The sequence below is a fragment of the Phocoena sinus genome, chromosome 18, assembly GCF_008692025.1.
Source record: "Phocoena sinus isolate mPhoSin1 chromosome 18, mPhoSin1.pri, whole genome shotgun sequence".
Taxonomy (NCBI): Eukaryota; Metazoa; Chordata; class Mammalia; order Artiodactyla; family Phocoenidae; genus Phocoena; species Phocoena sinus.
Genome location: NC_045780.1, coordinates 11,685,430 through 11,694,861, shown reverse-complemented (window position 1 = coordinate 11,694,861; position 9,432 = coordinate 11,685,430). Strand labels below are relative to the sequence as shown.

Sequence of the window (9,432 nt, the reverse complement as noted above, 5' to 3'; positions counted from 1 at the left end):
AAAATTAATATAAAATTTAAAAGTGAAAAAATAAGACAAAAAGACCAAAAAAAATGAAATGTGGGCTTTAAATGCATTACCACAGGGAGGACTAAGATGGGGAGTTTCTTCACCATGCTAATGAGATCGAACTAAAGGGTCTGAAGATCCAGTTTTTAGGACCTGTAAGTCCTTTTATTGAGGATGGAGGAGGCTCACGCTGGCCTCCAGGAGAGACTTGAGAAAAGTTCTGTCAAAGAAGAACTGAGGTAAACTAAGTCTGGGCTGCGGCAACTTCAAGGAAAACAATTTGACTAAAGAACTAAGAAGCCAAAGGGAATCAGAGCCTGTAACGGGAAGGACTGGGCAGGGAGAAAGAGAAGGAGCAAGGGGGTGTCTCCCACACAGCCAGGTCCCTGGAGTTTCAGAGACCCTGGAGAAAAGGTTGAAACAAGCTTACATGCATTTAGCAGTATTTAAAAATATTTACGTCCAATAATTTTTTTTTTCCACTGGTATCGTTTCAACCATATCTATTGGTTGAACCGTATGAAATGGACAAGTCAGCTGCAGCGAGTTGTCAGGGCGATTGGATGTTAATATAAGACTAGAAATGGTCCAGGTAGGACACAGAGGGATGCAGGCAAGAGACAGTGAGAGCCTGAACTGAGGCTGAATCTGCTTGGTGGGTGGAATCCCCAGAACCTGGCTCTTGATTGGCTGTTGAAAGCTGGGTAAATGGGAGTCAAAGGAAGAGGAGGTTCCAGAGCGAAAGACCAGTGTTACCAAATACTTCTGCCAGGAGACATGGAGACTGAAAGATGTCCAACAGATCTGTCAGTGGAGCTCTTGGAGACTGTTTTATTAGTTTCCTGTAGCTGCTGTAACAAATTGCCACGAACTTGGTGCCTTAAAACAATACACATTTATTTTCTTAAAGTTCTGGAGGCCAGAGGTCTGAAATGAGTCTCACTGGGGTCAAGTCAGGGTATCAGCGGGCTGCGTCCTCTGGAGGCTCTAAGGGGAAAATCTCTGGGGCTGGGGGTGGGGAGCTGCTTCCTCCAGTTTCTAGAGGCTGCTGATGTTCCTTGGCTGGTGGTGAAATTGATCACTCTCATCTCAGCTTCCACCTTCACATTGCTTTTCCTTCTTCTGTGTCAAATTTTCCTCTGCCTTGCTCTTACGAGGACACATGCGATGACATCCAGGGTCCACCTAGATATAATCCAGGATAAGCTCCCCATCCCAAGATCCTTAACTTAATCACATCTGCAAAGTCCCTTTTGCCATGTGAGGTCACAACCACGGGTTCCAGGGATTAGGATGTGGATATCTTTGGGGGCTAACACTCAGCCTACTGCAGAGACCTTGGCAAGAATATTTCCCCGCAGGAGCTGGGGGTGTGGCAGCAGAAAGCAGAGGGCTAACATGTGGCTGGGGCCCAGTCTGGATGGCTCATCTGAGACCTTGAGGGAGATGCCACACCGAGGATGGACTAAGGATCAGGGGTCTGCATGGGAGGGGGAGAATCAGCAGTCACGACAGGCAGAAGGGAGTAGGAAAGAGTATGTGGTGAAGCTCAGCGTGCAAGGAGATTCTAGAAGGAAGAGTCAACGTCATCAGGCACCACAGAGAGGACAAGCGATGGACTGAAAAGAACCCACTGCCTTTGGTGGTCAGTGGTCATGCATAAACTACCAGGGCAGGGGGAATAGCAGGGTGCAGCTCAGGGAAGTTCACTTACAGAGGCCCGCGTGGGAGCACGAGGTGAGGACGTGGAGACAGGGACAGAGATTATTTCTGAGGAACTTGGCTAACATGAACATAGGAGCACAAAGCACAGTCAGGAGAAGGATGAAGGGCCCCAGGCTGTTAGGGATGGAGACGATCCCAAAGCCTGTGAGCAGGCAGCCCAGCCTTCAGCCTTCCAAGCTGCCAAAGACACTGATGGACAAGTTATGGTCCTGAAAACTTCTACCCTTACTGCTAAGACATTCTACTATCTTCCATGTTTAGATTCAAAAGGTCTGTAACAAGAGCACAAAATGACCATGAAAATTCTGAGGATTTTCAGGTCTTTGTGTGGTACCCTCTGCACAGCCCCGGATACTTAGGAAATGGAGCATTTGCAAGCGTGGCTCCCAAAGACGGGATGTGGTTTCACCTCAAAAGGATGAAAACTCCCTTTTCTCCAGGCAAAGAAGTTAGTAAGTCAGGGAAGAGCTCTTTCGAGAATAAAAGCTCTCAGTGTGCCCCTATATGGGCAAAACACCTTTCTTTCTCCTTCCAAACGTCCTTCCCTTCTTTGAATTGGGGAGGGCATGGCAGATGTTTGAAAGATAATAGGATATTCAACTTCTCTCGTTAATCAGGAGAAATCACAATAATCTGATCTTGCCTTTCTGGGCTTAGTTTTCATTGTGCCTTTTAAAAACTGAAACAGTTCTTGTTTTTTAGTTTTACATTCCTTTCTCTTCCTTCTTCCCTGGGTTTGTTTTATCTCTCCTGTTCTGGGAGAGCTTTTTCTTGGGTTGTGATGGTTTGCGTTGTACTTTCACCTCCTTCTGCTCCTTTGTTCTCTGCTCTCTTTATTCCAGCTCCTCCCACCCCACCCCCACTCACTTTCCTCTCTTACCCCTTTGATAGCGAGGAGCTGCTCCCTAAATACCTGAGACAGTCTTCTGAGCAAGAGTCCAAGGCACTTCTGGGGAGACCCCTGGAGTCCCTGCCTTCATTGGGAAGGAAGCCCCAGGCCAGGCTTGCACCCAGCACGGACAGGGCGACAACCTCATCAGCCAGAGGCAGCAGAATGCCAGAAACACATTTGGGTCTGTCTTTGGGAAAGAAAATGATACTTCTGCAGGCAGGTGGTACTATTTTGGGGAACATTTTTATGTGCAATTTAGAGTGCACATTCTACGCACAGCTCAGACAGAAATAATCAGTTTAATGTGTGTCTGCACCATCATATGGTCAAGCTTTAGGTGAGAGCAGATTTACACACCAAAATCAAAAGGAAATAGCAGGAGCCGTCTTCTGCTACATTCCTTGACGATAAATGGTCACGCGATGGAGAGCTGCCAACCCAACTCTCCGCTCCTTTTATTCCTTCCCAGAAAGTGCTTGAGTTTGAAAGAAAATTAGTTTCCAAGGTGCTTGAGTGCATCTGTTAAATACAGATTTTTATTAACGGGGGCACATGTAAACAAAGTCTACATAAACAGAAAGACGCCTGGCAGCAAAGAAGTATGCTCAGGGTCAGGGAGTTTTTCTTAAAATGAAGTGTAAGGAAGTTTACAGGAATTCTTGAGCCAACGTTGCAGTTCAAGAAGACATCCTGCTTCTCTGATGTGTGCTACAGAAGATGTTCAAACCGAAAAGCTTAATGTCCACGGCATTGGGCATTTGTCATTGTGTGTTTTCATTTAAAGAAAACGGGGTTTTTCTCTGATGGGCTAGGATGTCAGAGGAGCCACAGTAAAAAAACAAACAAAAGGACAAACAAACCAAAAAACATACTAAGGTTCACAGCATATTTTTCAGAAAGTTCAACTTTCAAATGGAAGAACTGTACTGAGGATTATTTTTTAAGTAAAAACTCCACTGAAAGCATCCACGTGTGAACACCTCAAGAAGCAGAAGGGTTTTAAGTCAAGCCACGATGCAGATCTACACCCAGGGTAATATTCAAAATATGTACGTGTCACCCTTTGGATCCCCGAAGCAATGAATCAGTGCAGATTCTGCAAAATAAAGCAGCTGTATTGAGTCTGCGAGTCACCTCGGCCATAGCCTTCAGGAGAGAAGAAACTTTGAGATTAAAGGGCAACATTTTCCCTCTGAAATGGAATAATTGTGATATGGGATTTGCATTTTTTTTTTCCTTCAAGTTTTGAAGAAAAACAATGTTCTTCCTGCTGTGATGAATTTATTCTGAGGTTTGAAAGGAAACCCGTGTCCCAAGAGAAGGACGGCCCTGAGTCAGGAGGGTGAAGGCTGGCCTTTCAGCACATGTGTTCCCGTTTATCCAGGGGCGGCACTCGGGTGTGAAGGGGGAAATACCCAGGGTGAAAAGATTCAAGGGGATCAAATTATTTTTCCATTTGTCTCAGAAAGAAAGAAAGAGAGGAAATAAAAGGGGGAAGGAAAATCATTTCATTATGTGGTGATCCAGTGTAACCTGGGGTAGCAGGCAAGTGGCAACTTTATTTTTCAGAGAAGCTCCCTCTCGGGTGTCCCGAGCCTCCCAGGGTGTGGGCTGGGACTGTGGAATTCGATCGCAGCAGGAGCACGAGAACAGGAGTTGCACGGATATCTGTCTACACTTGTCATCTCTCATGTGATCTCTGGGCTACGAGCCTTCCTCGCCCCACCTGGGTGGATGGGTTCGAGGGGAAGCCAGAAAGAGAAAACTGTTCAATTGAACATTTGCTACATGCCAGGCGTTTTACGCGCATGGTCTCCCTCTCCATAAGCCTGCAAAACAGAGATTATTGTCCCAATTTTAGAGGTAAGCAAAAAGTTTCAAATATTTTTGTGGGCCTTGCTCAAAGTGCCACAGCTGGTGGTGGAGTGGGCCTGTCTGCTACCAAACTCAAGCTCTTTTTGGTTTTGCTGCACTGCCTTCCCGCCAGGTGGCCTTCATACGTGAGGTGGAGGCTGAAAGGACCATTTAGCATCACAGGATAAAGGCCACAACGATTTCCCTCCACAGCTCACACCCTATTAAATAAGGGAAAGCAACAGACTGAGTGAATGTACTCAAAGGGCAGGAGTAAAAACAATACATTAGGACTCATTTGGGGAACAGGAAGTTTGCCTTCCAGTTACTGTGGGGTAAGGCAGACCAGGACCAGTCCTAGGGGCTACCTGATTCACTGGATAAAAGGCAGGAGGACGGTGATTCAGCGCCTGCTGGTGGTCAGCTCAGGGAGGCCCCACTGGTTGGCTCGGCTGCACTATGACACTTAGCACTGGCTGATGATCAGCTGCTTTGTCAACATGTGAACACACCTGTGGAGTGAAAAGCCCCAGGCCCTGAAGCTTTTCAACCTGCCTGTCTGGCCCCGTCCCCTTTTCATGGGTGCAGTACCCTCATACAAGGAACTCAGCCCCATGCCCTCCAAAACCCCTTCCTCAGGCCTCCCGCCGAGCCAGGGGTGCTCTTGAGAGTCCTGTCAGCCCCATGACATTCCAGAATTCCTCAGGTGGGTCACAGACTGGGCTTCACCTTGACCTTGAGCACAGGCTCCCCATGGCTGTGGGAAGAGGGGGTGACAGAGCTCTCTTGAAGCCTAGGCCTCGGCAGTGTCTCGAAACATGGGTTTCCCACTTGCCTTTGAAGTTTAAATGTGGACCTGTTTTCTCCTGATAATAATAAGCAGGGCCAGGAGGGAGAAAGACAGAAGAGGGAGAGGAGGGAAGGCACTCAGCAGTCGTGTCAAAACAGAAAACTATCCAAACGCTGCTCGGAAGGGATGCTGACGTGGCTCCGTGGTTGCCGGTGGGAGTAACGGGGGCCTGGAGGCCTGGTCATGGGAGCAGACATGCCCTGCAGGCCAGCTCCAGCCCCTGCCCGCTCTGGTCACCAAGGAGTGGACGGGGTGGATCTTGAAAAGAAATCAAGAGAGTCCCAAAATGTAACCACCGAGGGACAGAGGAAATGAGACCCTCGGTGCGGGCGCCCAGGGCCTCTGGAGGAAGGAGACCTCTGCCGACCAGCCTGCTGTGGTCAGGAGGTGTCCCAGACCTGCAACAAATGGCCACAAGCTATGGCCTTGTTTGGTCTAGAACCTTCTCTTCAAAATAGCAGAAATAAATGTTTGGAAAGAAAGGTGAAATGAATGACAGCTCGTGACCTGGCTTCGCATGTGTCACAGCCAGCTGGCCCAGCAGCACCAGGGGCCCCCGCGGTCGGGTCAGGGGTGATCCCTGCGGTCTAGCCAGAGAAACAGACACAACAGCCCACCTCTGTTCAGAAACAGAGTCTCCCCAAAGGATAGCAGTGCATGCCTGAGGCACCCCGGGCCCAGGGAGGTGGAGTTGCTCCCAGCCGCAGGAAGAGCAGGGGCTCCAGAATCCAGGCCCCCCATCATCAGGGTGAAAGCCTTTCCTCAGAGCCCAAGCCTTCCTGGAGACTAGAGCTGGAAGGGGCTCCAGAGTCCAACTCTCTCTGTTCATTCTTTAAAAACATGGCAGCTCAGAGGAAGAGGCCACCCTGAGCTCAAGACCTCCTGAATATTAGCCAGCAGTTCCCCATTCATGAAGATGGAAACAGAATCCCTGCCTTGGGAAACTGATGTACCAATTAAATGGGACAACATATGTAGCCACTTGAATAGTCCATCACCTTGCAATCCTTATTTGTCATTATGCAGATAAAAGCCAACTAGGAAGACCCATAAAGGTCACAGCCTTGCCCAGAGTCAGTAAGTGGAAGGCCTGCCAAGGTCAGAGGTAGGCAGCTCCCAAGACGGCCCCTATGATCCTCCTGTCTGGGATTTACACCCTGAGTAATCCCCTCACACACTGTCATCCATAGATACAAAGAAGTGACTTTATATCACTTCCAAGATGAGGTTACGAGCCTCTGTGGCTCAGAACAGAATGAGGGTTGCCAGGGGCTGGGGGTGGGGGAAAAGGGAGATGTTTATCAAAGGGTACAAAGTTTCAGTCTGTCGAGATGAACGAATTCTGGAGAGCTATGTACAGCACGGCAACTACAGTTGACAATACTATATTGTACACTTGAAATATGCTACGAGGGTAGATCTTAAGTGTTCTCGCCACACACATACAAAAGGTGACTGTGAGGTGGTGTCCATTAACTTGATTGTGGTGATCATTTCACAGTGTATACGTGTATCAAAACATCAGGTTGTATACCTTAGATATGTACAATTTTAATTCGTCAATTATACCACCCAAAAGCTAAAAACCCAAAACACTGTGGCTGCCATCTTAGGCTCTGTCTTGGGCAGCCAGACCCTTGTAGACCAAATATGCCAAATTTTCAATCCCCACACACGATTCCAGGAGCTGAGAACAGAAACACTTTGAACTGGGACTGTATTTGTTTCCTGGGGCTGCCATAACAAAGTACCCCGCACTGCATGGCGTAAACAATGAAAATGTATTGTCTCACAGTTCTGGAGGCCAGGAGTCTGAGATCAAAGCAACAACAGCAGGGTTGGTTCCTTCTGAGAGCTGTGAGGGACAATCTGTGCATGCCTCTCTCCCAGCTTCTGGTGTTTGGCCTGCAATTGTTGCCATTCCTTGGCTTAAAGAAACATCACCCAGATCTCTGCCTGCATCTTCACATGGCGCTCTACCTGTGTGTGTCTATGTCCGAACTTCCCCTTTTTATAAGAACACCAGTCATGTTGGACTAGGACCAACCCCAATGACCTCATCTTAACTTGATTACCTCTGTAAAGACCCTATTTCCGGTTGGGAACAGTGGCAGAGGCCCAGGCTGGCTCCCTGCGCTACCATGGCACTCGGGAAGAGTCACCGGAATCCGTTTGCAACCTCCGTGGGCCAGCACATAGAAAATACTACAGTTGCTGGACTTCAGACTGAACGCTGGGGCCAGTTTATGCACATCTATGACATAATTAACACTGTTCACGATGGGCCAAAAGATGCAATAAAAGCTTTGAAGAAAAGGATTTCCAAAAACTACAATCATAAAGAAATCCAACTTACCTTGTCACTTATTGACATATGCATACAGAACTGTGGTCCAAGTTTCCAGTCTCTGATTGTGAAGAAGGAATTTGTTAAAGATAGTCTAGTTAAGCTGCTGGATCCCAGATATACCTTGCCAAGAGACATTCAGAATAGAATTTTGAATTTCATTAAGATGTGGTTGCAGGGTTTCCCAGGAGGTATGGATGTAAGTGAAGTGAAAGAAGTGTAAGCAAGATGGATCTCCTTAAGAAAGATGTTCAGTTTCCTCCATCAGATGCTGAAACAGCCAGACAAGAGACTGCTCAGAACTCACCGAATCCACCACCACCTGTTCCTACTGTACCAGCTCTTTCTTCTGTAGTTCCCAAGAACTCCAGTATTACACTGGTTCCAGAACAGACTGGAAAACTGCACAGTGAATTGGATATGGTGTAAATGAATGTGAGAGTGATGTCTGCCATACTGATGGAGAATATTGCTGGGTCTAAAAACCGTGAAGACAAAGAGCTTCTGCAGAAACTTTATAAGACGGGTCGGGAGATGCAAGAGAGGATCATGGACCTGCTCGTGGTGGTGGAGAATGAAGTTGTCACTGTTGAGCTAATTCAAGTGAATGAGGATTTTAGTAACACCACCCTTGGATATGAGAGGTTTACTCGAAACCAACAAAGGATTTTGGAGCAAAAGAAGAACCAGGGGGAAGATGCCAATACTAGCAGTGAACCTTCTGCCCCATCCTCTGATCTCCTTGACCTAAGTCCCAGCCCTCCAACGCATAGGGCCACTCTGGGAGAATACAACACCCTGAATGCTCAGCTTTCAGACTTAAATTTCAGCTCTCCAAGTCCTGTTGTAACAAACAACTTGAAACCCAGTCTTCATCCACAGGTGGATTTGCTAGCCTCGGAAAATACAGAAACACCCCTGTTTGCCCAAAGGACCAGCCAAAACCTTGCCTCAGGTCATACATATAAGAGTTCTCTGGAATATTCAAATTCAGTATTACTACAGCCGGCTAGTCTACAGACCATTCCAGTGACACCAACAAAGCAGAGACCACCATCCTTACCCAGCAATCAACCAGCGATGACAAAGAATGATTTCCAGCCATCCAATTACTACGAGGTAATGGAGTTTGATCCATTAGCTCCTGCTGTCACCACAGAAGCTATTTATGAAGACACTGATGTATATCACTACAAAGGAGCTCAGTCACAGTGACTATTGAGGTGGAAGTAGATGACCAGCTCACTAGTGGCATTATGGGTGCCAATTCTCTAAATGGTAGACCCTGTCGAGCTTTGAGACCCAGAAGTTAAGACATTCCAAAACATCAAAACCACGGTGGAACATTTTTCCTCTGTAGTAATGAAGTTCAAACAGAAGAGTAACTGTTCCAGAGTAACGTTTATGGTTCCTGACAGCAGCTGAAGCTTTATCTCAAAAGAACTTGGTTGTAACATATAGTCACTTAAAACTTCAGCAGAAGAAAAATTCATGGTACTGAGGCCAACCAGGTTAAGTGTAGCACCTTATGTTTCACAGGCCTTCCTACATTTAGAAATCATCACAAGAGCTGGGATAAGAGTAGATGAAGACTGTTTCATTACAAAATGATTGTTAATAGATGAAAGCATGAATGTGAAAAACTATTATTCAGGAAGAATGCTGAGTGTCTTCATTTAACTAAAGTTGAAAGTTGAAGTCAATTTGCACTTCTTTATAAATAATACTCTTGTTTAGAATTATGAATTGTAAAAG

General features: G+C 46.8%; 1 pseudogene; it reads left to right on the top strand.

The window, feature by feature from the left end:
* The first annotated feature begins 7,471 nt into the window (after positions 1 to 7,471).
* LOC116743309 lies at positions 7,472 to 8,892 on the top strand (annotated as a pseudogene).
* Positions 8,893 to 9,432: the final 540 nt, after the last annotated feature.